This window comes from Python bivittatus, unplaced genomic scaffold, assembly GCF_059951505.1.
Source record: "Python bivittatus isolate LINGU-HERP-01145 unplaced genomic scaffold, Pbiv_v1 ctg000840_np1212, whole genome shotgun sequence".
Classification (NCBI taxonomy): Eukaryota; Metazoa; Chordata; class Lepidosauria; order Squamata; family Pythonidae; genus Python; species Python bivittatus.
In genome coordinates, this window is record NW_028277113.1 from 14,512,016 (window position 1) to 14,529,686 (window position 17,671).

Consider the following 17,671-nt stretch of genomic DNA (forward strand, 5'->3'; position numbering starts at 1 on the left):
AAGAAGATCAGCTAAGGGCATGGGAATCTGCAGGGGGCAATGGGGTGATTGATGTCACATACATCATGCAAATTACATAATTTCCATCATTTGTATGATGACGTATTGTCACAAGTGATTTCATAACCAAGCTAATGGTGAGGAAATTCTTTGCAGATGAGTTTGTATTATTGACAGGATTTCCTTATGAAATTTAGATAATCTAAGTGAAATATGTCACATGACAACAAAGTAAAAAACCAAACACCTTACTATGCACTTAAAGGGCTAGTCATAATACACTACCAATGAAAAAGGAATATTAAGAAATAAGCCTCATATTCATTTATCTCATCTCAGTTATAGAGACACAACAACCATTTCAGGGAAATCCGTTCTAAATTTTCCTTCTGCAATCTGCTTTTGATAAAAGTCTAAATTAATACTTGGTTGAAATATATTATTGGTAGTTCATCAATATTCAGTAGCTTTTCAGAATTAGATTTCCATATCCATGACCTGCCAAAAAGCATACAGCTAATAGGCCCGTGCAAATCATTGAACAAGATGGTTTGTTTTGGATTCACAAAACTGTGACTGCTTCAAGACCCTCCCAAGGACATGTGCATGATGAAAATACTTCTACCAGGAGAGCTGCTGAAGCCCAAACATGGGTACAATCTTGGACAAGGAGATAATTGGATTTTCCCTATCCAGATCATACCTCAGACTACCTCCCCATCAATTTCTAATGCTGGATCTTCTACTAAATCATAAATAGAAAGATTGCTTTTGTTGCCGTACATTCCTTTAAGTTGTAGAGGACTTATTTAAACAAAACAAACAAACAAACAAACAGGTTCCAAATGGAATGGATTTGAACACCCTTCATATCTTTGCACTTAAAAAAAAAAACTGATCTAGCTTTAATTCATAATTTCAAACTTATTCCACTGTCTGCATAATAAAGCCACATTTTAGACCAACAGCTGTTATCTAGCTTCATTGACAGCCTCCGGGTATGCATATTTTAATATTCATTTGCTATGTGCCGATAAACTAAATACTTCCTACTGGAAGTCTATCAAATTAATCACAATATCTTAGTTGCTGTTCTGTCTTCCATGTAGTCTTTCCCTCCTCCACATTCTCCTCAGCTTCCAAAGTTGTTGTGTTATATGGACTTCTGTTATAGAAGAGTATATTGAAAGATTTTGCATGCAAAACATTTATTAAATGAAAACACTGTTATCAAATGCAATAACAAGAATGAAAGACATTAATTTTGATGACCCAATCTTGTCTGTCCCTTACACTGTCAATAAAAAAAAAAAAAAAAAAGCTACTCTAAAACTTGTGACATTGCCTGGAGCAATATCTTTAATAGATAGCTTTGCTATTTGAGAGGCTATGATTTTAACGGTGTTTTAAAGAACATTTAGGATCTCATATGCATATCTTGTGGCTTACAAGCTGATGGTTCCCCAGCTTTCCCCACTGGTATTTTCAAAACACTTTGGTGTTAAGAAGACCATAAAACAAATGGAAAGCTTTGTCCAGGAATGTGCAGAAGGGGCAGAAAATAAAAGTCCTGCAGCCTATTAAATTTAAGGTTGTTTTCTGTGGATAAAGAATGGGGAAAGGACTCTAGAATGGCATGAAAACAGATTGCATCGTAGATGAGTTTGATGAGAGAAGGCAATAATGTCAAGACGGGGGATGGCTAGATAGATTTCTAAGGCATTTATTTTTGGGGAACCGTATCCTCTCTCCTTGAAAAGGCTGCTGATAGGCTTATGTTTTAGGCAGCAAACACAGAATACTCTTTTGCTTTAATATAACCAGTGGAGGGTCTTACACTTATTTAACTAGGCAGGCTTGGTTGTCATGAGCTTGTTTTTGAATCATTACCAAATTTCACCTAAAATGAAATTGGCTCTGAACCTCTGAATTTGGGGAGTTCCCAGATTGAAAATTAACCCTGGGACAGTGAATGAGGGGAAATTCATTTTGTTTAGGACAACTCCATTTCCTCCAGGGGCTCTGCATATATGTATCTAGGACTATAGTGATTACTCTAGAGGTTGCAGAGTATTTATTGCAAGGATTCTTAACCTTTTTGGGCCATGGACCCCTTTGAGAGTCCAGTGAAACCAATGGATTCCTTCTCAGAAATTTTTAAATGCATACAATATAACACATAGATATAGGTTGCATTAGAAAGGAAACCAATTACGCTAAAATACAGTTATCAAAATGTTAAAAAAACAACAAATATGTAATATAGTAATATATGTGCTTATTTATTAATCTATATAAAAATTTATATAGAAGAGATTTATTGAATTTAAAAAACATTTTTGGAGTCTCGAGGCCTTGGGTAAGGGTGGCTGGAGCCCCTTGTGAGTTTTGTTGAAACTAAAAAACTATAAAACTAAATTTATATAGCTGACCATCTCACAAAGCCAGTGACTCTGGGCGACGTACAACAGAACTAAACAATTAATAAATACCTAAAACCATTATCATTATTAATTATTAAAAACATTAAGAACTATAAAAACAGAGCTAATAAAAAAAAAAGACAAGGAGATGTTTATAATAATGGAGTCACGAGACAAGAATCCCTGATTTATCAGAATAGGCAGCTAGGGCTACTGAAGACATTTTCCATGCAGTAAGCCAAAGTTTTGGGTTTAAACAAAAGACATATTCTCACTGATCAAATACTTGTTTTGCATGCAGTCAGCCCAGACTTCAAACTCCAGCATTTCTACCATCACCATTATCAACAATAAAAACCAGATAGTGGATATTGTAGAACAAACGCACATATACCTGTAAACACACATCTTGGTCCAGAACTCTAGAGAAAGAGCTGAATCACACAACAGATCATGGTTCCCAATGTAATGCCCTTCAGATGGGTAAGGATCATTATTCTAAATGTTTAGTGGCCACATATTCCTGAACTTGGTTCCCCCACATGTGGAAGACATCAGGTTGAAGACAGCTGCAGTAGCTGGACTGGTGTGCCTCAGTGACTTGTTTCATACGTCATGCTAAATAAGCTTCAAGGTGTGATGTGGTTTGGACTCAGAATTTTGTGTGAAGCCAGCCACTGTCATTTGTAAGTTATGGTTCATAGCTTGGCATGTAGTGTGAACTCAGTTCTATAATTGGTAGATCATGGTTTATGGCTTAATGCATTGTATGAACATAATCATTTGTGACTTATTTAACAAAATCACAAATATTTATTTGGGTAAATAAAATAAAAGTTTAGGACACATGATCCTTAACAGTATAACACTGATATGTATATCCACAGGATAAGATTTACTGACAAACTGTGCCCAGAATATAAATTCAGGATGAATTTGGGGATGGAATTCTGAGGGGAGAAAACTGAGGAACAGGAACTTTAATGAAAATTCTGAACATTTCTAATTAGTAAAAAAATGCTCTCTCTCTCTCTCTCTCTCTCTGGTTTTTAGATTTCTGGGTTAGGAATATCAGCTGCACAAATTCTCACAAATGAATTCCACACTATTGTGATAAAAATCATAGCTGAAGAAAAAGCAAGCTTGGGTGGAATAACTAGAATCACCTCTGAAGGAGAACATCTTCCACAATAAATTGGACATTTTCTCCATAGGTATTTTTTATTCAGGCTTGTCAAGAGATTTCACATCAGCTGGTAGATCCTAGCCCCTTTTAGAGTTAGCCTCATGACAGTCCTAAGAGACGAGTTCAACAAGGGGCTAGTGTATCATTTTTTCCCCTGGTTCTCTCCCCACTTACCTGTTGCAGCACTTCAGCCATTGTGGGCAGTTCATTTTCCCACTGGTGGGAATTGTTGCCTCACCCCACTTCCTGGCTCAGAGCTTTGGCATCTGGTTCCTGGTTCCTCTGAGTAGGAAATGGCTCTCTCCAGCTCCCCTCATTCCAGCTGTTACAAAGCAACCCTGGTTAGAGGTACTGAGGAAAGTGCCAGATTCCAACCATGTGGACAAACTAGCCTTTCATCTACATAGTTTTTAGAAGAATTTTAAAAGCAGGAGGAAAGGCAGTCTTGTAACCAAAAAGCATTTCCTCACAGCAACTGCTGAGGGTAGAGGGGTGTTTTTGGCAAATAGCCACACAAATGTAAGCAATGCAAGCTAAAAATGAAGGGAAAGGAGAAAGAAGTGTGTCTAACAATTTATAATATTTTTTAGGATAATTTTGTTGCTCAGAGGGCAGAGCACTATTTGGAAAGGTTTTTATTACATGTTCCATTGAGCAGCTGGAGGAAATGCTGGTTGGCTTATGGTGTTTTTTGAGGTTGGCACAAGGCAAGATGAACACAGGCTCCCTTCAAAAGGGTCTGGAGATGGAAATGTTGGCAGTGTGGAAGTGCCCAAGAGACAGAATACTTTATATGCTTATTTTATGTCTAATTTAATCTTTGCTCAGAATTTATATCTGAATTTATATTTGCTCTTGTAATATGTATCTCTGAAACCATGCAGGAGCAGAAAAACTTCTGGGATCTTGAAGGAAGAAGACTTCTAGATAAGGAGTTAAACTAGACCTTTCTTGTGTTATACCTCTACTCAAAATCCTAACTTTTCAGTAAAAAACCAAAACAAACAAACAAAAAACAAAACAAAAAACAAAAATACACATTGTTTTTAGTTTATCTTCTTACAACATCAAAATTGTCCCTACGGAATATTGACTGTTAGGTAGAAGTATAGAATATGAGGAAAGGAAAGTCAGATGGTGACAAGGACAGATATTAGATGAAATTAAAGAAAAGAAATGCATTTCTAAAGTGATGGCTTGAAGATGTGGTGTGGAATGACTGAGGTTATGAGGTAATGCATTTATATACACATTTTGAGAGGAAGAATTGTTTTGCTTGGAATTTTAAGCAATCATTATCAGGTATGTTGTAGCTTCATACTAAAAATAGCAAATAATTATTTACAGTTCCCGTCATGGACTGCTACCTTGTGGTGGTGAAGGGACTTTCATATCTCAATGACACTTTTTGAGAGGAAGAATTATTTTGCTTGGAATTTTAAGCAATCATTATCAGGTTTGTTGTAGCTTCATACTAAAAATAGCAAATAATTATTTACAGTTCCCGTCATGGACTGCTACCTTGTGGTGGTGAAGGGACTTTCATATCTCAATGACACTATGAACTATACCATTGGAAGCATATACTCCTGGAAGTGTCACATATGATAGGCAAGTCATAGAAGATGGTCAGACTAAATATGATTCACTGGAGAAAAAAAACAAGAACCCACTTTAACATTCTGCCAAGGAAACCAAATTGGCATTCATAACAAGGACAATGTCCACTTGATACTCGAAAATGGACCCTGCAAGTAGGAAGGTATGCAGTGAGCTACTGGGGAAGTTCAGAAGTCCAACAGGAGTAGCATTGTTGCTTATGATATGGCTAGATTAAAGCTGAAAGAAAGCCAGAGGCAAAACAAAAGTTTGATGTTGCAAAGATATAGATACCATTGGTACATGGAATGTCAGAATCTTGAGCCAAGGCAAATTTGATGTTGTCAGAACAGAAATGTCAAAACTGATGATTGACATTCTGGGAATCAGTGAACTGGAACGGGTCACTTCACTTCAGAGAAACGTCAAATCTTCTGCGGATAAGAAAATCATAGAAGAAATTGAGTAGCCATCAAGCTTTGTGGCATCTAAAATTTCAAAATCTGAGCAAAAACCCTGCAAATGAGTAGTTGCCCAATTAATATTTAGACTCCATTGTTCTTGATTCTTTCTTAAACGTTTGATAAAACTGAATGGTAAAACATTATTGTCAAAATAATTGAAGCTCATTTTAATGAGACAAATATTACTTGTATAAACCATGTGATATAGTACTTTGATTCTACTGGTAAATAATTCAACTGGAGAGGGCTGAAAAATCTGCAGCAATGTCAATATGGTCTCCACATTGCTTTGCTTTATTAAGTCACTTTTTTGAAGCCTGAAAAGACTGTGAAAACACTATCTATCTATCTATCTATCTATCTATCTATCTATCTATCTATCTATCTATCTATCTATCTATCTGTATAAGCTGAAGAACATGACCTCCCTATAGCATTGCAAAGTTAGCCCCTGCATGAATTTCAAGCCCCACTTGGGATTATTTCTTAGAAGCATTTATGACTCTTAACTATTATGAGTTTTTAAAAATAACCTCAATAATGCACCATTTTTTAATGTCTATATTTTTGCAATTTAGTTGGAAAGTTCTCTATAGAACTGTGTAAGAGGAGTGGGAAAGGATGAAAGCCCTGTTTTCTCTAACTGTTCTGGTGTGATTCAGGGTCAGGAAGAGGGTAAGACAAATTGGTTGGAGTTGGGTGGCATCCAGATTGAATTAATAAATAAATAACATTAAAAAAAAATAAAGTTATTTTGGTAGATGTTTTTTCAAATGTAGGGTTCTTACTACTAACAATGAGGTTCTAGGCAATCAAGTTATAACATGCTTTCTGCCCCAGCAAAGTTTTTTTCTATGTGCTTCTTTGTTTCAGATCCAGCTCTATTTGTATCTCTCAAGCACCCCATGAACCTAGCTCCCTGTCTTTCATCCCACATGTTTTGTCTTCATATGTAAAAGAAATGTATTTTTTTATTTTGCAAAAGAGTAATATATATTTTTAAGAAAAATAGTATCATCTCACTAGAAATAGTAGTTAGTATTAGCCTGGAGTATAGTTTTTTTCATCCTTGTCTGATTTGGTGGAAGCTCTGTTTTATATAATTGAATTGTCTCACATATCTGCAGCAAAAGTATAGCTTTTCCCAGTGGTTTTGCTCAACAGCGGGAAATGTGAAAAGAGTGCATTGCAATGTCTATCTGGAACTGATAGATAGTATAGATGGCAAGTTTGAACTCCCTTGACAATCAGCAGTTGAAAGAAACTACTTTACTTTCATAATCTCCTGCCAAATTTATCCTGTTCAGTTCTAAATCTCTTACATATTTTAAAGGATTAAAGTTAAAGATGGGATTAAAACTTTCCTCTTGGCTTCAAAATGAGAACAGAATTTTCCATACATGTATTACCAAAACTCCCCTTGAAGGCTAGAAAAGCTACTCCAAGAAGTTCTCCCTTTTCCTTAACTATTTACTTTCATTCCAATACTGTGGCCAGTATGAAATGACTCTTCAACATAGAAGCAGATAGATTTTTACCCAAAGGTTGCCCTTCACATTTTGACACTCAAGCATTCCTTTCTTCTGAACTGCTATTTCAATCTTTCATTCCAAAAAGTGCGGTTAATTTGACAAGTTGTGGCAGAATTAATTATTGTTGCCACAACATCACTTTGTCCTAATAAATTTTCTTCTGGGAGGGTTTCAGTACTTCAAAGATGATACCACATACCTTTTGCTAACCAGATGATAAGGTTTCACAGATGCAACAGGAGCCTGGTGATTATTTCTGAACCAAGCTATAATTATGAAGATGCAGTGAGAAAACTTTTGACACACACAGAAGTTGCAGAATGAAATTCAAGAAAGACATGACATGTTGAGGTTGAGGTTCAAAGTTAGCAGCCCATTTTTGACTTCACAGCTGCTATAATTACACAACTCTGTAAATGGAAAGCATTTATCCTCTGCCAACTACAGTAATTAATTTTCTCTTCAGTTAGTTGTAGAGGATGACTTGATCTTCCTTTTTAAAAAAAACATTTCTCACGCAAATACCATGTAATGCCTCTTTTTTTTTTTTTTTTAATCAGTGAAGATAGAATTTTGTTCTTTGATTTAGCTGGTATAGGAGACAAGGCCATTCAGGCAATATGTCATTTGCAGCTAATGTGTAATATTGTGGTCATATATTATGGCTAAATTAGGAAGTTGCCATTAATCTTTGCCTCTCCAATAAACTCAGTAGGTAGCTGTGGTATTGATAGCTCAGTACTGTAGCTACTGCACATTCAGGGCTAAAGTCGCAGACATTATAGTTCTAAGAATCCCTAAGTGACCGTCTACAGAGCATCAGGTGAGCAGGATTAAGGATTAGTGGGCCAGAGTAAATGCACTCTGTTTTATAGTCTCCTTTTAGGAACAGATTTTCTGTGTAGCAAATTTCTGGGCTAATTTGACACAGGGGTGAGAGCTTCAGGGCTGCAGGGTCAAGAAAAGAACTGGCAACTGAAAAGGCAGGAGGAAATGGCCCAGGATTTTAATCTTGTGATAGAATGACACATACTGTACATATGGACACACAAACACACACACACAAGATTTCCTTTATGCTGCCATTCGTAGAACTTCCTATTCTCTGCAAAAAAGCTACCTATCTAACCTTTAAATGTCCAGCTGGAAGTGTGGAGATGAGGTAGTTTTATAGGTGTGCCTGACAGGAAGCCTTGACAGGTGGACAGGGACTGGACTTCACTATCTGAGCTTTTCAATAAGGCCAAAAGATGTCATCATCTTCTTTTTTAAATTTAAAACCTGGTGCACTTGTGGAGTACCAGACTGTTCAAAGAGTTCCACCTCTGAGAATGCCCATGTGACAGCACAAATAATAGTGTAATATTTAAGCCTAATGAGCATTGTGAACATCACAGGATAATCAGAATGGATGCTGATTATGACATTATTTTCTGAAATGCAGGGGCAACCAATTGAGCATTCACATAGTTACAGTTGCTAATTTCCTTTATTTTATACTTAACTTTTTATTTACTCTTTTCTGCAATCAAATGGCGTTTATTCCAAAATGAGACTTAGAGCAATCTAAAGTGGGCCCTCTAAAGCCATTAAGCCTCAACATTAATTGTGGGCACAGCGACTATAAGATTAACTGAAATCCAGTGGGAAAATTACTGCCCTAAAATGAGAAAGTACAGATGAAGGCTCTGGGTGTTTTGAAAACTAGTTGCTCATTCATTTATTTTGTCAAAGAAAGATTGTTTCCATGTTTCCATCTACTTGTTACTCTTAAGGGGTGTGCAGGTAAGAGAATTATTTTTTAAAATATAATTGTCCCAGGCCCACAACAAATTGTAACTTAGTACTGAAGTTACTGTATAACAATGACTGTTGAATGAACTTTCCTCAAAGACACAACTGTTTCATAGAAACATGGGATTGTGGGCTTATTACTAATACTTTTAGAAATATCAGGGGTCGGTCTCGGTTAATATTTTAGGATTTATTAAATTTTCTATTTTCTAATCAATGAATTTTTATCCACCATCTATTATTGTTGGTTGCACAGTCAGCCAGATGTTTAGACTGGGTTTAGCATTTTTATCCACCTATCAAGTTCTTCCCAAGGACCTGGGATAGGCAGATGTTGTTGTTTGATGGTGTTAAAGGTATTGTCACAGGATGTAAACTGTTCCAAGTAAAGCTGCCTTTTGCAATTGACTGGTGGTGATTTTGTCAATGTCAAAGCACCAAGTGGTACTCCAGATGTTTTGGGATTGCACCTAAGACGCCTGTTACTCTTGGTGCTATCTTTGCTTTCTTTTGCCACAGTCATTCTACTTCTATTTGCAGGTCTTTGTATTTTCTGATTTTCTCCAGTTGTTTCTCTTCTCTTCTGCTGTCTCCAGATATTGCAATGTCCACTATCCAGACTTTTTTGTCTTTCTTATCAACAGTTGTTAAGCCTGGGGTGTTATGTGGCAGGTGCTTGTCTGTTTGAATTCTAAAGTCCCAGCTTCTTCATTTTTTCTATTACTTTGTCTGTTTTGTGGTCCCACCAATTCTTGCTTGCAGGCAAATGGTATTTCTATTATTATTGTTGGTCTCACAGTCAGCCAGATGTTTAGACTGGATTTGGCATTTTTATCCACCTACTGAGTCCTTCCCAAGGACCTGGGATTGGTAGATGTTGTTGTTTGATGGTATTAAAAGTATTGTTGCAGGATGATGATGATGATGATGATGATGATGATGATGATGATGATGATGATCCATTCACATTAAAATAAATAGAAAATTTTACAGAAGTCTGTACTGTACCTTGTTCTTAGTACAGTCACCCAACTGAGTAAGCACAATCTGTCCTTGAAATTCAGACCCACTTATTAAAAAAAGTTTTCCCTGGTTAATCAGCAAAAGTTGCAATTAATTAATGTACCAGTGGGACCAATTAAAACTTACCACTTGAAACTTTGAATTAAACTATAGAGCCTCTAAAAAAAAGGTCAGGAACACATGTAACATAACACCCACTTATAGTTCCCTTGGATGAAGCCCACAAAATTAAATACAAATAATTCTTTTTTATGTTTAATCGTTGAAATCTCACAAGATCACCAAACCTTGTGAGACTGTAGTGCAGTGATCCTGCATGAGTTTTCGGGAGATGTCACCATTCTTTTGTGAAATTCCACAAGTTTGTTCAAGATCATGGAGCTGAGATCACTGCAATCTCAGAAGATTTTCGCCTTTCCGTATTTATTTCATTTTAAAATTATTTCTTGACACAAAGATGGCTGGTGCCTGAAAAGTCCCTGACTTTTGCCCTAGGACATTAATATGTTCTGCTTTCAACAACACTAGCCAAAATCTTTAATGAGATTAGGCAAATAAATTTTAGAGCATGACAAGCTATCATGAATTAAGAGGGTTACTATCTAAAACATCTGGAGGGCACTCTGATCCATCAAGGTGCATGGTTTCTGTGAAGCAACAACAGAAAGAAAAACATGGGCAAATACAACAACATAATTGGGCCTTTCCTTTCTTTGCCCCACTATGAGAAAAAAATATGACTAACAAACCAGGCTCTCTAGAGAATGGTTTGAAGCACTTCCTGCCAGGTGTGTGATCAGCTGTGGTACATATAAGAGGTAGGCTATCCCAACTACAAAAGCAGTCTCATTTCACTCCTTCTTCATGCCATTCCCTGCAGACATTTACCACTTAACCCCTTCTTGGATTGGAATTTCATAATGGTACTATTTGTATTAATGTGCCTTCATTTAGGTTTTTATATTACATTATTTGGTTTAATTGGTATAATTCCATTTTTTAAATTTATGATTAATTTATCTTTTTGAAAATGAAAGCAAGGTGAACACAAATTAACTTAATGCCCAGAAGACAGTAAGTGCATGAACTGTTTCAGTCAAGTACTTTGATATCTGAAAGATCTACTTTCACATAATATATTGCCATTTATTTGTCTTATCACTTCTGAAAACATGTACAGTAGGCTGAGCTGAATGTGCATGTTCTGAAAGCTTATTCTTTAAGGGAGATATAGCAACTATGGAATATGTGGATAAAATGGGCTTTGCTCTTTGAACCAAAGAAACCCTGTTCAAAAATATTTGTCATGTATCTTTCAGGATGGAACCTTCATAAATACATGTAAAGGCATTCTGACATGGGAGAACAGGAAAAGCATCTTTCCTGCAAAGTTCACATGATTTGTTTGGATGACACAGGTCTAATCAAAACACATGATACTGAACCCTGTTTATACAGTTCTTCTCCCATATTGCATTGTTGTAGCACATGACCAAGTCTTCTGAATATGATAGAAGCTTTTGAACATGATAAAGATTCCCCCCAGCTGATTTGTCTGTGTGTAGTTTTCTTGACAAGAATACAGAAGTGGTTTTCCATTGCCTTCTTCTGGGAGGGAGGGAGGGAGGGGGGGATGCGTGGGTGGGTGGAGAGATGGATGAATGGATGAAGACACACACAGATCCATCCATCCATACACTACTCAATCTAGCCCTAAGATTTTATGATGGTCTCATATATATTTTATTTTGATGCCTCAGTGTTCAGTTGATGTTACTGCCCAGTTTTATGTTGTTCCTCACTGCATCTGAAAATTAGTCTAGACTTCAAGGTTGCATTCAAAATGAACATGCCTTAATTCTCTTATACAAATGCCTTTTTAATATTTCAGTATTCAGCAGGGTTATAGGTTATACATAGGCAAAAGGGAGGAATCTGGTGATTCTCTCACAAACTGAGCAAACATAAGAGGAGGCTAAGGGATTGTTTGCATTAGTCAAGCCTCTGCTATGTACACATTTGAATAGAGCCTTGCATCAGCATTGGTTTGGTATATATAGAGCTATCCATCCAAGGAGAGAGCACACTTTGGGTACCAGTGAAATGTACATATGGTATGAGGAATTGCTGATTTCTACCTTGTAATGGCAGAGGTACAACTAGCCCTATAATTCAGTGACCCCCCTCTCTTTCAACAAGTGGGATCCTGGATGGGCAAATGAAACCAAAAATGTCACTTCTAGCACTCAGAGCTATACAGTAAGTTGGTTTATGACCATTCTGTTCCAATATCAAGTTGCATAAGCAGAAGTAACCTGTTATTTATCACTCTCCTAAAAACTGAGATTTAGCCCCCTAAATAAGCTGCGGGCCAGTGTATTCAAAAGCTTTCTTCCAGAAGGCTTTTTAATGATCCAGAGTAGCCAATTAGATAATTTCTGTTAAGCAAAATGGAAATGTTACCACAAATTTGTATGATAAAAATGATATTGGTAAAAACTGACAGACTGGTATTTGTACAATGTCTTATATCAATGGACTTGGGTTAGGATTTTGTTCATGAAATCAGCTATGTTTGACAAACACCTATACATTCAATGTATGTGTTCATCATCTTAGTTGAAATTATATTATTTTGTTGGAACAAAAGGTGGGGGGGAAGCAATCAGAATCCTTAAATTAATGATCTGTATAACTGAGTATCTGTGGGAGGAACAAAGGAATTCAAAAAAAGAGCTAATTGTTTAATTAGTAAATGTCTGCTTGGTTAATGACATATTAATGAGTTTTTAAGACAGTCATATCATTTACCATAAAAGACCCATGTGCATATCCCTGAATGTACTTTATAATTAAGTAATGTGTCCCAAAGGAGTTCATAATTTAAAAACCTGTCAACTGGTTCAAACTTGCAAGTAGATGACTAATCTCAGGAGAGACCGACTTCATGGAACTTGTTGGGCAGTTTTGTCTCCAAATGCTTCTCTCTTAAAATCCTCCTAATCTTTTAGAAAAGAAAGATATACATATGCACACAAGCAAAAGAAAGCATTGGTTGGGATGGAGTGTTAGATATTCTGGTTCTTTATCACTTAGAAAAATACCTGACATTTTCACTCTAACTACAAGTTTCATTCGCACTCATAATGACTGATATTAACTGATATTAACAGTAAAGATGGGATAAAGGAACCTGGATTCATCCAGTGAATTAAAAAAACAAAAAAACAAAAACAAAAACAAAATTGAGTCCAAATGCTCTATTGTTACTGCTGTTGTTTTCAGCATAGCTGCAAACCTCCTACTGTTTCTGGGGTTGTTTTAACTCTTCTTACACAAACTGTGTTTATTTCACTCACTGTTATCAAGTGAACACAAAAAGCAAATGATAAGGACAAGGTATTAGGATCTAGGCCAGTGTTTCTCAATCTTGGCAACTTTATAGCTGGCTGGGGAATTCTGAGAGTTGAAGTCCACACATCTTAAAGTTGCCAACTGGTCTAGGCCATAGCAAGAGTAATTACAATGTTCAGATTCATATCTTAGAGGCTACAAGATAAGGCTGACTAGTCTCAGGCAGAGGCTTTGAGGAAGGAAATCTCCCAGCCTCCTTCCAAGCTGAACAGGTAGAAATGGCCTTGAATCATGTTGCAGGTATATACATGGGAGGAGCTCCTGATTCCCAGCAAGGTCATGTTCCAAGGTGCCCTCCTCTGAAGTCTGACATCCCGGGCTGATGGACTCTTGGACTCTCAGTCTGGGGCTGTCAACATCTTGTGGCTTGGATAGTGTGCAGCTTAGTTATGGTCACAGTCCAGAGCTATAGCAGTTTTGTTGTGAGTGCTGTTCTAGAGCCTGGTTCCTGGGCCCTGGGCTCAGTAAGTGCCTTATCCTATTCTTCTTTCTCCTCCTCCTCAGATGAAAGTATATCTGAAAGGGCTACGATCTAAGACCAACCCATCTCCCTATAGATTTACAGTGCAGTTCTATATGGTTTTATTCTGGAATAAATTCCACGGAGCTTGATGAGACTTACTGTTAGAGAAATGGGTATAGGATTGAAGCCTCATTATTTCAAGCATTCCAAACAAGGAAAGAGAATGCACATTCGGTTTTATTAAAAACCAATGTGTATTTGGTTGTTTTGATTTAATCCCTTCCCTATTTCCTTTGATCTATACATTGAAAGAAAATGCTGCCATCAAGTCATAGTTTTGCAAATTTCTCCTTTGAGGGAGATATGTGTGAGTAATCTGCATTTCAGGCTTATCTTTTGATGATAATTGTGGAGTGGTTGCTTGGGAAAGAACTGGTTGGTGCCAATGCTGACAACTGATTTTGAACATACACAAAAAAACTGATAGTGGTTTTGCTGGCAGATTGCTTTTTCACCTACCTTCACCTATATTTGTTCAATCAGCTTTTACGTACATGAAAAAAGGCCAGTGGAGGCAAGGAAGCCTTTTAAACATGATGTAGCTGTTGCAACAAAGGTTAAACCAAGAAGGGTGATGATTCTATAATTTGTGGTGTTTATACACATACTGGGGACAATCAAACAACGTGAAGCATTAACACAGGAGGAAACGTGTTTTACACAACTTGACTTCCAAACAGTGATTATTCCTTCAAGGGTATTTGTGTTTGCAAGCATCCTGCTGATTATAGACTTTGTGTTAAATCTGTTTAAGATGATAACCTAGCTGTACCTTGGCTTTTTCTTACATTAACTCACTTGTAGCTGCTTTTAACAAGTAAGACAAATGTGTGTGATTTTTTTTTTTTTGCTTGTTTATAAAATACATTTCCAGTCCTTGTTAACATGGAAATGTTGGAATGACTTTTGTCACTTGACAATTAGGTAACAGTGGATTCTATTAGATAACATTGCTACTAATATACAGTGAATATGTTACATCATCCTCTCTCATCCTCTGCCTTCTGAACTCCAAAATGGGCAATCCATAAGTGGTGCACCATGTCCATTTTACAAATTGCATTGACAGCACTTTTGATTCAGAGCCTATAACTATTTATATCTTTTTCTAACTGGGAATTGTTGGATAATTTGGCTTCTCTCCTACAATAGATGCTCTGTTCATTCTGAATGAATAACCTCATGAGAAAGAAAACTGGGGATTGTTGACCTATTAATGATCCTGGATCATGATGTTCTTTTGAAGAAACTTTGTTTCTGCTCCCACCTGAAAGGTAGGGCCAGGAAATCCTGTGTGGTTATTATTTAGGTCCATTATAGCTGCTTTGTGGGATTCTATCCATTTGCACCATCTTATTTAACAACTAGAAGGAATTATTAGGAGAGATTACTTGGGATTCTGAGGAAATGTCCCCTTTATTTCATCAAATTGAGATGCAGCACTAATACAATAGCTGATTTCTTGCTTTGTAATGGACTGGATAAGCATGAATAAATCAAGTTTTAATCTACTTAGATCCAGTTTTGGATAGGACTAGACTTCTCTTGAGAGATTAGTTATTCAAGGGAGTTGGAGCCAGCTACAGTTAAATGGAACTGAAACTGAAAGTGAGAAAATACAAAGAATAAACTGACCATTTTGTCTATGATCCTACCCTCTGACAGATTCTGCCTGTCATGGATCATGGCTGTCCTTTCCTCTGTGAGACTACAACCTAAGATTGAACAGACTGTCTCAAGCATAGAGGACCTGTGGGATTGGACAGACTCACCTCTCCTTGTTAAATTGCTTACATTGTGGGGCATGTTAGGGATATATATATAAAAAGAGTTCTTTATAGAATCTGCTTTTGTTAGTTGGATAGTGGAGTGAGATTATGGAAATTCTTCTTGGATGACCTTTGCCAAGTTTCTTTTCCTCTGTTCATGTTTAAACAGCGAGTAAATGGTTACCATTACTATTTATTTTTAATTTATTAGCTTGGTTTAATTTAAGTGGTGTTGTTTTTGTCTTCCACATCTATTCTAATCATTTAACTGATGCTGTGTGACTGTTGTTTTTGATATTTTGTTTTAACTTTAATCTTTTTATTTTATAATACTTCCTATTTTTAGATAATCTGCATTGGTGAGACATAAATAATAAGTGAACCATTGCTAAGTCAAACAAGCCTACTATATTTCCTCTTGTTCCAGGAAATGACACCTGATACCCTTCCCCTGATTTTTGATGTTCTCACCTGTCTAGAGGAGCAGCCAAAGTCCTTGAAGTACAGGAATCTGTGCTCTAAGGGATCAGAAAACTGAACTGATATGTAACATCTCAGTTACATTTGCTTGGCAGCCTTATAAAAGGATGGAAACAGAACCTTTCTTCTCATGTTGAAAAAAGTTATGTTTTAACATCAGTTTATAGCTCTAAAATTAATTTATTGAAGACTGACTATGAAGGATGACCTAGTTACACAGTCTATTTTGCTGTTCTATCTAGATTGCTGAAAAATCATATATCACAAGTTACTGTATAATATTTTATTGGATCTTGCCCCACATCGGATAAACTGACAAATTTCTTAAAACTATAAAAAGTATACTTGGACATGATTCACTTCCTATTATATTTTATTACTCTGAATAATATATATTATATTATTTTCTTCCTTCAGCTTCTTAAGCTTGATTCACATAGGATATAGATGATAATTGCTCAGAAAAGTACATGTGAACTGTGTCTTCAAAAGTATTATGTTGATGATTTTAGGTTAAAGTTTTATGTTTTGGTGATGATAGATGTTTCATAGAACCAAGCTGACACGTATAGCAGACTCAGAACTGGAGCTTAAAAATAACTGATGTGCTAGTTGTGAGTATGTAAGAAGCTTCCTCCTCTCCAAAAAGTGCATTATAATATTATAGTGTGTATAATTTATGCTCCCTACCTATGCTTTGTAGTCATAAAACTCATATCTCACAGTGTATGGTGACTGCATAGCTTGTTTACATAGAATTGCCCACCAATGTCTGTTTCTCTAGATCTACTCTCTTTTCCACTCAGTGTTTTGGGGAGTAAATTTTCATTTTTGCCACACACATATATTTCATGGCAGTTCTGTCATTTTATAACAAAGTCTCCAGTAACCAAGATGTTTTAAAAATGGAAAGGAGATATCATTAAATAATTGAACCTCTATCTTGTTCTGTCTTTCACTTTTTCCTGAAAACAAACTTTTTTTCTTTACAAGCTAAACTATACGAATGTTTTCCTCTTCTTCTTCTGTTTCACTCTTTCCCCCCTCCCTCCCCTTGATTTGGTTTTATTGGCCCCAGGGCCTACCATCAGATCTATAACCTAAGACAGCATGAAAATGCTTAGGATACAGAATGATGTTTTTAAAATAAAAGATCTTTGGGAATCTGTTAAAAATACTACTTGAAATTTGGGAAAGTATAAATCAGGTTCTTGGCCAATGATGTAATATATTTTTTGACCCTCCTCTCTTGACCTTTCTTCATGTATAACAGACTTCAGAAGCAGAGGAGTTTCCTTGCCAAGACTGAATAGAACAACCCAAGAGAACTACCCAGCTTTCCATTTTCATTCAAGTCACATTATCAGTGGTAGAAAAGATACCCAATTCTTTCAAATATTTGCAATAAAGCATAGATTAATTTGCTTCTCCCTAGTTGTGCCATGGGTCTGGCAGCTGCAGCTG